General features: G+C 49.7%; 1 long non-coding RNA gene across 1 annotated transcript; it reads left to right on the top strand.

Annotated features, from left to right (window-relative positions):
• The first annotated feature begins 396 nt into the window (after positions 1 to 396).
• On the top strand, positions 397 to 3,997 carry LOC125722926 (uncharacterized). Its single transcript, XR_007386689.1, has 4 exons — positions 397 to 639; positions 1,230 to 1,279; positions 2,607 to 2,765; positions 3,634 to 3,997. It is a non-coding gene; the product is annotated as an uncharacterized LOC125722926 (long non-coding RNA).
• The last annotated feature ends 7,403 nt before the right edge of the window (positions 3,998 to 11,400 follow it).

The following is an 11,400-nucleotide window of genomic DNA, read 5'->3' as shown; positions in this document are numbered from 1 at the left end:
GACCAACCAAAAGCCATATTTTTCTTACGTAACGTATTTGTCTCCGGTACGGGGAGGCAGGACGCCCCGCCCCCCGCTGCCGCGTCATTCTGAGCGTGCGTCCGCTTAGCGCGTGTCCTATCCTCCGCTGCAGTCGCCTTTAAAATGTAATTCCGGCCGTTTGCCGGGGATCCGCGGACCGATTTTAAAGGCTGTTGCTTTTTGCCATGATTTTATGACCGGAGTGCTCACGTTTACACACGCTGGCCCAAATAAGCGCGCTACAAAACAACGCACGTTATAGGAAACGAATACACACCAGCATGTGAAATAGCATGTCTCTTTGTGTGTGTGTGTTCGCACACGTGTGTATGAATATAAGCAATTTGTAATTTGTATTTTATAGTTAATGTGCAGGCCATTACTCAGTTGTCGGATGGCAGATGGCGCTATGGCACGAATACGATTTTTAAGTCACGTGTTCACCCTCCTGTTGATTTTGAACATCTGCATGTCTATGCATTAGTATTCAGTGGTATCTCCCACCTGGCCGCCGTTTTAACTCTTATGCCAGCACCTCCCCAGTTAAACCACTTGCATTATTCGATGGCTGGTCGCATGTTCAAATGACCGTGGCTCTCCTGCATTTGATGATGACTGGTAACTCTTGTTTGTTATTCGTTTTGCAGGTTAAACTTTAAAGGCAAGAAAAGACTAATGGATTTAATAATGGAATTTAATAAAAATCCCAGTGCAGTGTTTCTTTAGGTATGAAGTATTTTCAGATGGTTTATATTATAGTTTTTAGGATTATATTTATTTGATTTATATTTTTATGCCAAGACAACAACAGATGATCAATTTTGTAGAAAAATCTGCTCTTATGGGGTGAAGGATTTGTGGGTCGGGGACAAGGTTGGCTGTCCATTGGGGACAGAAATCGATCTCTGGTTTCATTAATATGGAGAAAGGCAGCACCAACAGACCGTTGCCAAACTATGCAAGACTCTCTTTATGCAGACTTGCACTGAATTTATGTTAAATAACCAGCCAAATTTTTCGAGGAGTCCCTACTGTGGATCTCATAATTACATGTAGTACATTCTCAGTAGTGCAGCCCAAACCCTAAACCTGCGCACTTTGCTTCATCATATTTTGTGTCATAAACCCCACAATACAGGGCATGAAACATTCAACCTCATTAAAAATGCTTGTTCATTTTTTCATACTGATTCACAACTGTTCAACAGCACCTTCTGTCTCTACCGGCACGTGGATCTTCAGAGTGAAGGATGTGTAGGTGAGTAACCAAGGGCATCTTGACAGTAGTTAGAAATGTTTGTTTTGCAGTTGATAGTGGCAAAACATTGCCTCTCCCCTTCATTTGGTGTCCGTGTCTATTTTTGCCATGACTCTTAAGCAGAGTGGCCCACAGTCTATAATGCAAAAACCAGTGTAAAGGTCATTCTTATGCAGTGCCCTTGTAATCACATGACCCAGAACAGGAAGTTTCAGCTGAGGCCATTTCTGTAATTTACCGGTAACTTGAAGGCAATGCTTCTTCAAGGTCATTACTTCAAAGTCAGGAATATGGCAGTAAAAGCTATCAGATGTTCAGTTGAATATTTTTGCTTTTAGAGCACAGTACTATATCGATATAGATCTAGATATAAATGCCTTAATTACAGAAGACAGCAAAATGCAGCGAATACAAGCCTGTGTTCAACAGAAACATATCCGATTATATACATTATGTGTCGGGCCTGCGGTGCCCTTACTGCCCTGCACAATTCACCATCCCACTCCAACATTTGATATGCAGTGAGCAGATTGCATTGCAATTAATAAAAGTCAACCTTAGTTACCAATTGCACAACACCGGGGATATTTGTACGTCAGAAGACAACGTGGTGCTGTACGTTTTGGTAAATATGAAATTGCATAACCCACAAGCCCATTACTATTTAGTCATTCTTCCTGAATCTCTGCCAAGAAGTAAATGAGGGAAAAAAATGCAGCCTTTCTTTACATAGAAATGAAAGATAGTAGCTTTATAAAAGCTGCTAAGTTTTGTCTGAATCCGCTCATTTGATAAATACGTCGTCTATGATTGGATGGTGTTTCCTAATCAACGAGTTAAAAACATTAACATGCATATACATATTTGAATAATCTCAAGAAACGAAAGACAGAATCTGGGTTGTGAGTCTTTATTGTCAACGTCAATATGTCAGCGCAGTGACATGGAAGGGGCACGTCCTCTGGATGATTGGGTGGGGTGTGTGAGAAGGGGGAGGGGGGCAAAAACAGCCCTATGGAATACTCATCCCTGCAGTACACTCACCTTTAATTTAACTTCAAAACAAATTATAGGTGAAATGGGAGGGGGCATGGCCGGCGGGGGTGGGTGGTTTTTAGAAAGAGTAAACCGGGCCTTTCTGAATTTTTCCTAAGAAGAGGAGGACTTTCTCTGGGGGGGGGGGGGGGGGGCTTTGTTTCTCTGTATTTTGAAGAGCTTCCATGTTATGTGAAATGCTCCGTGGCTTACCTGGAACTCACGCCCAGTCACACCCCGTCCTTCACAGGTCACAGTGTCTGAACGTGCCTCTTCTGTTTAACGCTCACAGATGCTCGAACAGATGTGCAACCGTGGGGTTGAGGAGCACGGCGGAGCTCGAGGGTTCCTGGTGTGGACGACGGGGTGAAGCCTCTCTGGCCAATGGGCTTGGGACCGCGTGTGCTGGGTGCTGCCCGGCTCGCTCTCACAAGCAGACCGACTGAAAGCTGTGAGTCTGTCCTGGTTGGCCCTGGCGTCACAGTAACTGGGAGGGTCGTGCTGGGTTACTTAAGTCGGCCGGGTTGCTGATAAGCATCTTTATGAATGTCAAAGGATTTGGTTTTCAGGAAATCTAAAACGATGGCTTCCATGTACCTTGGTGAATTGGACATGAGAAATCCGGTCCTCGGAGTATCAGGTGACCAGTCCCTGGCTAATAATATGACCTGGGTGAGATGTGGGCCACCCAGCACAGCACCTTTCAGGGCTCTGGGCATCGGACGCAGGGCCGAGGTCCACAGCGATACCTCCAGGCTTTGGCCCCTGCTGGCTGGTTGGGTGTGAGGGTCATACCCAGCGGCACTCTGCCGTGCTGAAATGAGGCACATTTTGGGCTGCAGTGACGTGCCGGCTTCTCAAACCTTTTCGGGCCTGCAGTATCCTAACCCACAAACATAAAGCCATGTAATTCCACTGTTCCTAAAATATACTACTAAGCAAAGCATGGACCCAGTGTACCTCTAAACAGTTAGAACACGTACTGGATATTCTGCTGAGGAATTGACTGGTTGTCACAAATAGTCCAGTAAAGACTAAACCACCAGTGCTCTGACCACAATCTCGTTTAAAGTCATGTATTTTTGAAGGCTTTCCTTATCTGTGTGAAGTATATGATGGTGAGAGCGGTGTGAGATAGGGCCGAACCCCTCCTCAACAGAACCGCCGCTGTTATTACATCGGCGTGTGTTTTCTCAGAGAAGAGGAATGGCTAGATTGGAGGTTTGGCAGCCTTCAGAATCGCCTCTGGCCATTCAAGCTTTCCCACTGGCCGCCATTAAGCCCCTTGTGTAGAAATTGTATTCTGTTTTGGTATGTAGGCCCAATGCCTTGTCATTCATGACACGCCATCCCCTCCCTGCTTGGGAAGCCAGTGAACAATGACAGAGGCACCAGACAGAAGGCCATAAAAAAGAAGCTTTAGAGAAACGTGAGCATTTGTAGATGTTGCCAGCATTTCTTGCCAGCCAGTCCAAGCCCATGAAGTAAAAGCTACAGCAAATAGCCTGTCACATACACTCCAGTTCGGCCATGACACTGTGCTACGCCTCAGCTGCCCGGCCGGACAGAGTAGGAGCCAGAAACACACAGCTCCTGCCTCAGGCTGTCACTGAGGTGATTCTGTGCTGGTAAGCGCCATGCTTCATTCCAAAGCCACGCTTCGTCCCAGAGCTGCGCTTCGTCCCAGAGCCGCGCCGCGCTTCGTCCCAGAGCCGCGCTTCATCCCAGAGCCGCGCCGCGCTTCGTCCCAGAGCCGCGCTTCGTCCCAGAGCCGCGCTTCGTCCCAGAGCCGCGCCGCGCTTCGTCCCAGAGCCGCGCTTCGTCCCAGAGCCGCGCCGCGCTTCGTCCCAGAGCCGCGCTTCGTCCCAGAGCCGCGCTTCGTCCCAGAGCCGCGCTTCGTCCCAGAGCCGCGCTTCGTCCCAGAGCTGCGCTTCGTCCCAGAGCCGCGCCGCGCTTCGTCCCAGAGCCGCGCTTCATCCCAGAGCCGCGCCGCGCTTCGTCCCAGAGCCGCGCTTCGTCCCAGAGCCGCGCTTCGTCCCAGAGCCGCGCTTCGTCCCAGAGCCGCGCCGCGCTTCGTCCCAGAGCCGCGCTTCGTCCCAGAGCCGCGCTTCGTCCCAGAGCCGCGCCGCGCTTCGTCCCAGAGCCGCGCTTCGTCCCAGAGCCGCGCTTCGTCCCAGAGCCGCGCTTCGTCCCAGAGCCGCGCTTCGTCCCAGAGCCGCGCTTCATCCCAGAGCCGCGCCGCGCTTCGTCCCAGAGCCGCGCTTCGTCCCAGAGCCGCGCTTCGTCCCAGAGCCGCGCTTCGTCCCAGAGCCGCGCTTCGTCCCAGAGCCGCGCTTCGTCCCCGAGCCGCGCTTCGTCCCAGAGCCGCGCTTCGTCCCAGAGCCGCGCTTCGTCCCCGAGCCGCGCTTCGTCCCAGAGCCGCGCTTCGTCCCAGAGCCGCGCCGCGCTTCGTCCCAGAGCCGCGCTTCGTCCCAGAGCCGCGCTTCGTCCCAGAGCCGCGCTTCGTCCCAGAGCCGCGCCGCGCTTCGTCCCAGAGCCGCGCTTCGTCCCAGAGCCGCGCTTCGTCCCAGAGCCGCGCTTCGTCCCCGAGCCGCGCTTCGTCCCCGAGCCGCGCTTCGTCCCAGAGCCGCGCTTCGTCCCAGAGCCGCGCTTCGTCCCAGAGCCGCGCCGCGCTTCGTCCCAGAGCCGCGCTTCGTCCCAGAGCCGCGCTTCGTCCCCGAGCCGCGCTTCGTCCCCGAGCCGCGCTTCGTCCCAGAGCCGCGCTTCGTCCCAGAGCCGCGCTTCGTCCCAGAGCTTCGCCAGCATTCCTGTCTGGGTTCACTGAGCCCTGCTGCTCATGCTAACATATAACTGCACCAACACAAAATTTCACAAAATGTTTGCTCTTCCTTTGTCTTCCTTACCCGTTGTATATTTTTGTTTTTAGCAAATGAGGTAAACACTGAATGTGTGGCGTTTGGACAATCTATTTAGCAACACTGTCAAATAATTAGTAACAAAGCGGGTTTGTCAGTTTGTTACTGAACTCCATGTGTCACATTACATTTGTTTTAGTGGTACAGAAAAAATGATGTTGGAAATTTGAACGTAAAGATCCCTAAATAAGCTGAATTTCCCTGGGAGCCCTGGCCCTCACACACCGACACGTGAGCGTCTGTCTGCTTTGTTTACGGATGATAGCTGCTATCTCTGTGCCACACCGTCTGCTTGGCCTTGAATCTCTCCCCTTCAGACTCTCCAGGGACCCACTTGTCCTCTGAAGGCCTAGCGATGCTGCTAACTGATTAGCGACCTGTAGCCCTCCGGAGCCACAAGCAGCATCCAATTATCTGTTACCCTCCGGTGTAGATTCACAGAAACACTCTTAACCTCTTGGTCTGCGTGGCTGTCGCATTCACGTGGAGAAAAAGGTCCTCCGTGCTGAACCTTCTGGAGCCTTAACTGTGGGATGAACCTGCTTGTTACCGATCAAGTTTGACTCATTGAGTCCAGTGTAAGTTCTTCCTGGAACTAAATGTTCTTGGTGTGTGTTTTTTTTTTTTTTTGCGTGTTTAAACAAGCATTAAGTAAATACAGGCAAGGGGTACTCCTCCACAGTGTGTGGTGAATTTATTGATAACACAAAGCTTGCTGTTATTAAATAACTCATATAAACTGAATCTAAGGTGTGGCGTAACGTTATAAATGCAGTCCTGTTTGCTTTGTTCCGCAAATGGCAAGAGATGACCATGATATGGTGGGTCCTGTTGTTCTGGGTGAATTCTTTTTGTAGTTGAATTTCTGATTATTGAAAAGGACAATGCGGATATATGACCAGCAATCTTTTAACTTCATCTCAGCATATGACCCGTGGCTCCCACAGCTGAAGATGACAATATAGATACTTCTGACTTCATAACAATAAAGATAGTTTGACTTTGATGTGATTTTGCACATCAGGCTAAAGACTGACCTTGTGACGGACTGGCGCCATCCAGGGTGTCCCCTTTGTTTTCTGGGATAAGCTGCAGGCTCACCACAGCCCTGTATGGTTATTTAACCGGGTATTAATGGATGGGTAATATGAAAGGTACGACTTGGTAGATTTCGACCCGAGTACTGATGGATAGGAAAGGGCTGACCTTGTTTGTGTGAGTCAAAGTACAGTTATGTGGATAATTTCCTGAATATTGAAAATATTCAGTGCAGCATTGTGTGATAACTTAGGGTTGTCTGTGATCCGGGTGCTGTGCTCACGCCTGACTGGGCCGTGTGCGCTGGTCGGTGGGCAAATGAAAAACTGTCCGTCCAGCTTCCCCAGCGGCGTCGAGCTGACCATGGCGCCTTGCCAAGCCAGGAAGCACAGGAGAGTAAATTTGGAAACTTTGAAGATGACTTTCTCCGTATGTGTGCCACAGTGCTGACAACACTATAGCGTGTCAGAAATGACTTCAGCTCTACGCATTGCCAGCTTGCGCTTAAATTGTTTATTTTATTTTTTTTTAAGTGATCCGGTCAAGAAAGTCAGCCCCTCACAGCGGGGACCCGGAGCACGGGCCCAGTCACCGATTCACGGCAGCGACAGTCGGCAGAGAGCCAAGTGGGTCGTAACCACGGCGAATCGCTCAGAAGCAAAGCAGATCCCCGTTTTCCGTGACGTCCCTTCGACGGGGAGCCGGAGAGCGTTCCGCTGGGCCTTTAGGGGGCTTTGTTAGCTCAGACAGGGAGGCGCAGAGCTTGATGGAGATGCTGCCCAGTCACCCTGTATCCTGCTTAAGCAGCAATACCGATTTTCACAGCAGCAGGAGGAGATGAGGCCCCAGAACGGCAAAACATCTCCCAGATAAACTGGGGGCATTAAGGCCTTTGTTTGGGAGTTACAGCATTTCGAAAATCACGCTTTTTGAAAGATCTCGAAGGTCTGAGTTTTGAGTGAAACTTTAAGGGGCTGCTGGCTGTTTTTCTCCCGCCTCTGATTTTAAATCAGGCTGAGAATCAGGGAACTAGAGGTGACTGAAAAAGAAAACAAGCCCACCCCAAAAGTCATAATGCCGCTGAACAGTGTCTGCTGTCTCCCTTTTTTGGCAGTGTTGTGTCGCGCAGCGCGGGGGGGGGGGGGGGGGGGGCTCCTGCATGCCCACGCAATCAGAGCCACTTGTGAACAGCTGGTACGCAATTAGCTTGGCACCAGCGCCGGCGTCTGCACATAAGCACGTCCTGCCCAGTCCCAATGGATATCGCTGGTGCTGCTGTGCCCCCGCCAGATAGAAAGGGCCCGCCCGGCCCCACGGCACCAGCACACAAAGCTTTCCTGAATGCTAACGGCTACTTAACCCTCACTTTCCTCTGCTCCTAATCATCCCCTCCCAACGCCTCACCTGCAGTACCCTTTTCAGCCACATGACTCTGCCTCGTGACTCGCAGTCCAGTAACCCAAAATATGTTTTTAATCTCCCTTTTCGGAGGTGAGTGTCATGTTTCACTAAAAGCCTTCTCTGGACTCATCAACAAAACTCGGATATCTTTCTCGATATCCCTGGGAAAGGAGACCTGTCCTACATCTCAGGTCAGAAGTGCATATTATTAGTTTGTTTACTTACTTGGCAGTCGTCTATTTTCAGAGCTGCCTGCTAAGCTTAAAACATTTACAATTTATATCGCATTTTATGTGCTAAAGAAACTATCACACTAAAGTGTCGTTGGCAAAAGGAAGCGACAGGGAGACACTGATTAGAGGAACAGAGGCGATATTGACCCAGAGTGACACAGCACAGAATTTCAACAGGAATTCCAGATGGGCATCGGATCCGATATCTCAGCGCTGGGCAAAACATCTTTATAACTGTCCGCCTTTAGACAAAAGCACTTTATTTCCTTGGCTTCAGGTCAGTCCCAAAATATGAGCTGTATCCGCCAGGCCTCGTCTCTGATGTTACTAGATGGTCCATGTTTTCTGGGCTTAAGTGTACTGGATATTCTCCAGGCAGGGAAACTATGGCACATTCAACATTTTGACGCAGAACTTAAAAACGACGAGCTCGTTACTGAGAGGGAGCCTCTCTCACGGTCACATCCAAGGTCAGATGGGGATATGAACTGCCTGAGATGACTTAGCGTTTATCTTCCCTGACAGCACTTCCACGACAAAATACATGGGGCCGGAATCTCAGATTCTTAGTTTCGCCTCCACGAGCTGCTCCCCCATTAATTTGTCACCACCAGTGTGCAAAACCATAAACTGCAGCGGTACGTCCGGGCAGACGGCCGTCCGGATCGGGGGAAGCTCAGCACAGGGCCTCGCGGGCATGAAGAGTGTGTCTGACAAACTGAACATGAATTGAAACACCTCACCAAGTGTGGGTCAGCGAGATCGGAGAGAAATGTCTGACATCCCCTTCTGTTCTTGCGTCATCAGGAACATATTTAATTTGTAGTGTGAATCAAGGACTCTCTAAAGTGCCGTATTCTACAACCACGATGTTCTCGAAAAGTGTTCAGGGCGGAAGTCAGTGAGGTCAGAACATTGCAGAGAAATGGATCTTGATTCAGATTAAAGAGATCCAGCATCGATCCACTTTCTGTCCTCATCCTGTTTATATGTAGAAGTACTTTGCATGTGTCTTTTTTAAACTTTTTTTCCAGCATAATAGAAACAATGCAGTTCTAACGATGGGGATGTTGGGGAAAAACAGCTGCTGGTGCCAGTCAGCCAACCAGTCCAACAGTACTTGTTAAACTCCGGAAGCTTCTAGCTTTTCCTGTTTCAGCGGCTTCCAGATTTTGGTTTCTTGAGGTCAGCAACACGGTGACTGCAGGAAGGAACAGGGAGTTCTTTGGGTGCCAAAATGGAGATGGGTTTGACTGAAGCAGCAGCCCTGGCTTCTCCCCAAAGGTGACGCGAGCACAGGAAACAGTCATTGCAGGTTGCTGGTTTGAATCTCAGAAGCGCTTCTGCTCTTCCCATTACATGAATAGATTTAATTCGATGCGTTAGATCGTATATGATGTTGCAGTAGGCAGCTGACTGACTAATGTCGCATACATTTCAGGTTACTTACACTGAGTTTAAGTAGGTAAGCGACACTGGAGTTTACAAAAAAAAGAATTAAATTTTAAATAATAAATGTGCTAATTGTTCATCCACCTATGTAAAACCAATGTATGAATTTTAGATTATTCCTTGATGAATGATTAATAAACTGTGGCCACTGCACAAAGCATCATAAGCCGTATTGCAGTGAACAGTTATGTGCTTCTTTGTTTGGAGACCCGCAGGTGCTGTTTCTCCATCCTCATCTCTGCCTCTTCTGGGCGTGTGTGTTCTCCACTCTCTGGGTTCCCTCCAGCAGGCCAGCGATGTGCGTGTGAACATCATACTCTGCTCCTTCCGGAACCCATTCTGGATCATCGTCATCTTAATGAGGTTAACAAGGAGGACGAGGAAGCGGACAGATGACGAAGGAAGGACTGTGGTTGTGTCATGATTTATTAGAGCTAAATTTGCCGCACAGGTGTGCCGGATTGAGATCCCAGCCGTCTCTGGGATGTAATTTCATGGGTTTCCGAAGACCTCCTGGAGCATGTGAGACCGGCCAGGCACTGCCTCACCCGGCACATGGCGCCACTGGCGGTCACGAGGCCCGCTTAATATGCTCCAAGGTGATAGTCACCCACCCGCTTGACCCCTGATGAGGTGGGTAATTAATGAGCTCCAGGTCTTCGGAAATATTCTGGTGTCCAGATGCTGCTGTTCTGTCACTGCCGGGTTACCTGAGGACGCGTGTATCTGAGGCTGGGCAGGCCGGTTATTTGCAGGCTTCCCCTGTGTGGCCACTGGACCTCAGAGGGAAATGGAGTAGCCTGCGGCCACAGCAGAGAGGCGATTCACAGCCGAGCGCATAGACGACGACAGGCGCTCGGTATAACCGTGTAAATAAAATATGATCCTTCTGTGGAGCAGGAGCGTTTCATTGCTAACCTGCCTGGGTTGGACCTGAGGAGCCAGTCATCCGGAAATCGAGAAGACGGGCACCTAATTGTTACCTTGGACATTGGCGTGCCGCACTAATTCCCTGATTTGTGAATTATTGAGGGCGTACATGTATTCACTCTCTGTGGACTATGAGGTGTCACATTTGCTTAGAGGAAAATTATGAGTAAACAACCCTGTCATTATTGGAACATGAAATCACAATAGTTGATTCACGTAATTGCCAATGTGAAAGGAAATTCATTCCTATACTTCTGAATGTCCGTAGATGGGAATTTGCATGCATTTTTCTTGCATATAGAAAATGGGAAGGATCTCATCCTAATCACCTTACAGACCAGAAGGTCGCTAGACTGAGGCCAGCGTTGGGCCCCTGAGGAAGGCCCTGAGCCCCGATTGCACTGCACACCGGCTCTCCCTGCACTCTGACCCCACAACCTGCTCCTACCTCTTTATGTCTGTGTCTTGGCCAAAGTACAATTTTGCTGTGAGGACCAATAAAGTAGGGGCGGCATGGCGGTGCAGTGGTTAGCACTGTTGCCGAACAGCTCTAGGACCCGGGTTCGACTCTCCGCCTGGGTTACATGTGTGTGGAGTTTGCATGTTCTCCCCATGTTATCGTGGAGTTTCCTCCGGGTACTCCGGTTTCCCCCCACGGTCCAAAAACATGCTGATGCTGATTGGAGTTGCTAAATTGCCCGTGTGAGTGTGAGTGTGTGAGTGACTGGTGTGTGAGTGTGCCCTGCGATGGGCTGGCCCCCCATCCTGGGTTGTTCCCAGCCTCGTGCCCATTGCTTCCGGGATAGGCTCCGGACCCCCCGCGACCCAGTAGGATAAGCGGTTTGGAAAATGTATGGATGGACCAATAAAGTATCATAATTCCTTTCTGTTTCATTTTATTTACTGAAGGCACCGTTTCTGGCAAAGAAATGCGTAAATTGTACTTACATGCATGACACTTAGTGAATGTGGAAGCCATGGTGGTTTACAAATGTTGGCCTGTTGCAAGGACCTAAATAATCCTTTGAATAAACCTTTGTCGTGACTTGCTAGGCATTGGAGGAGGGGGGGGGGGAGGGGTCCTGATAAGGCTGGGCCCTGCATGCTGATCTTGTTC

The sequence above is a fragment of the Brienomyrus brachyistius genome, unplaced genomic scaffold, assembly GCF_023856365.1.
Source record: "Brienomyrus brachyistius isolate T26 unplaced genomic scaffold, BBRACH_0.4 scaffold44, whole genome shotgun sequence".
Classification (NCBI taxonomy): domain Eukaryota; kingdom Metazoa; phylum Chordata; class Actinopteri; order Osteoglossiformes; family Mormyridae; genus Brienomyrus; species Brienomyrus brachyistius.
This window is presented reverse-complemented; position numbering and strand designations above follow the sequence as displayed.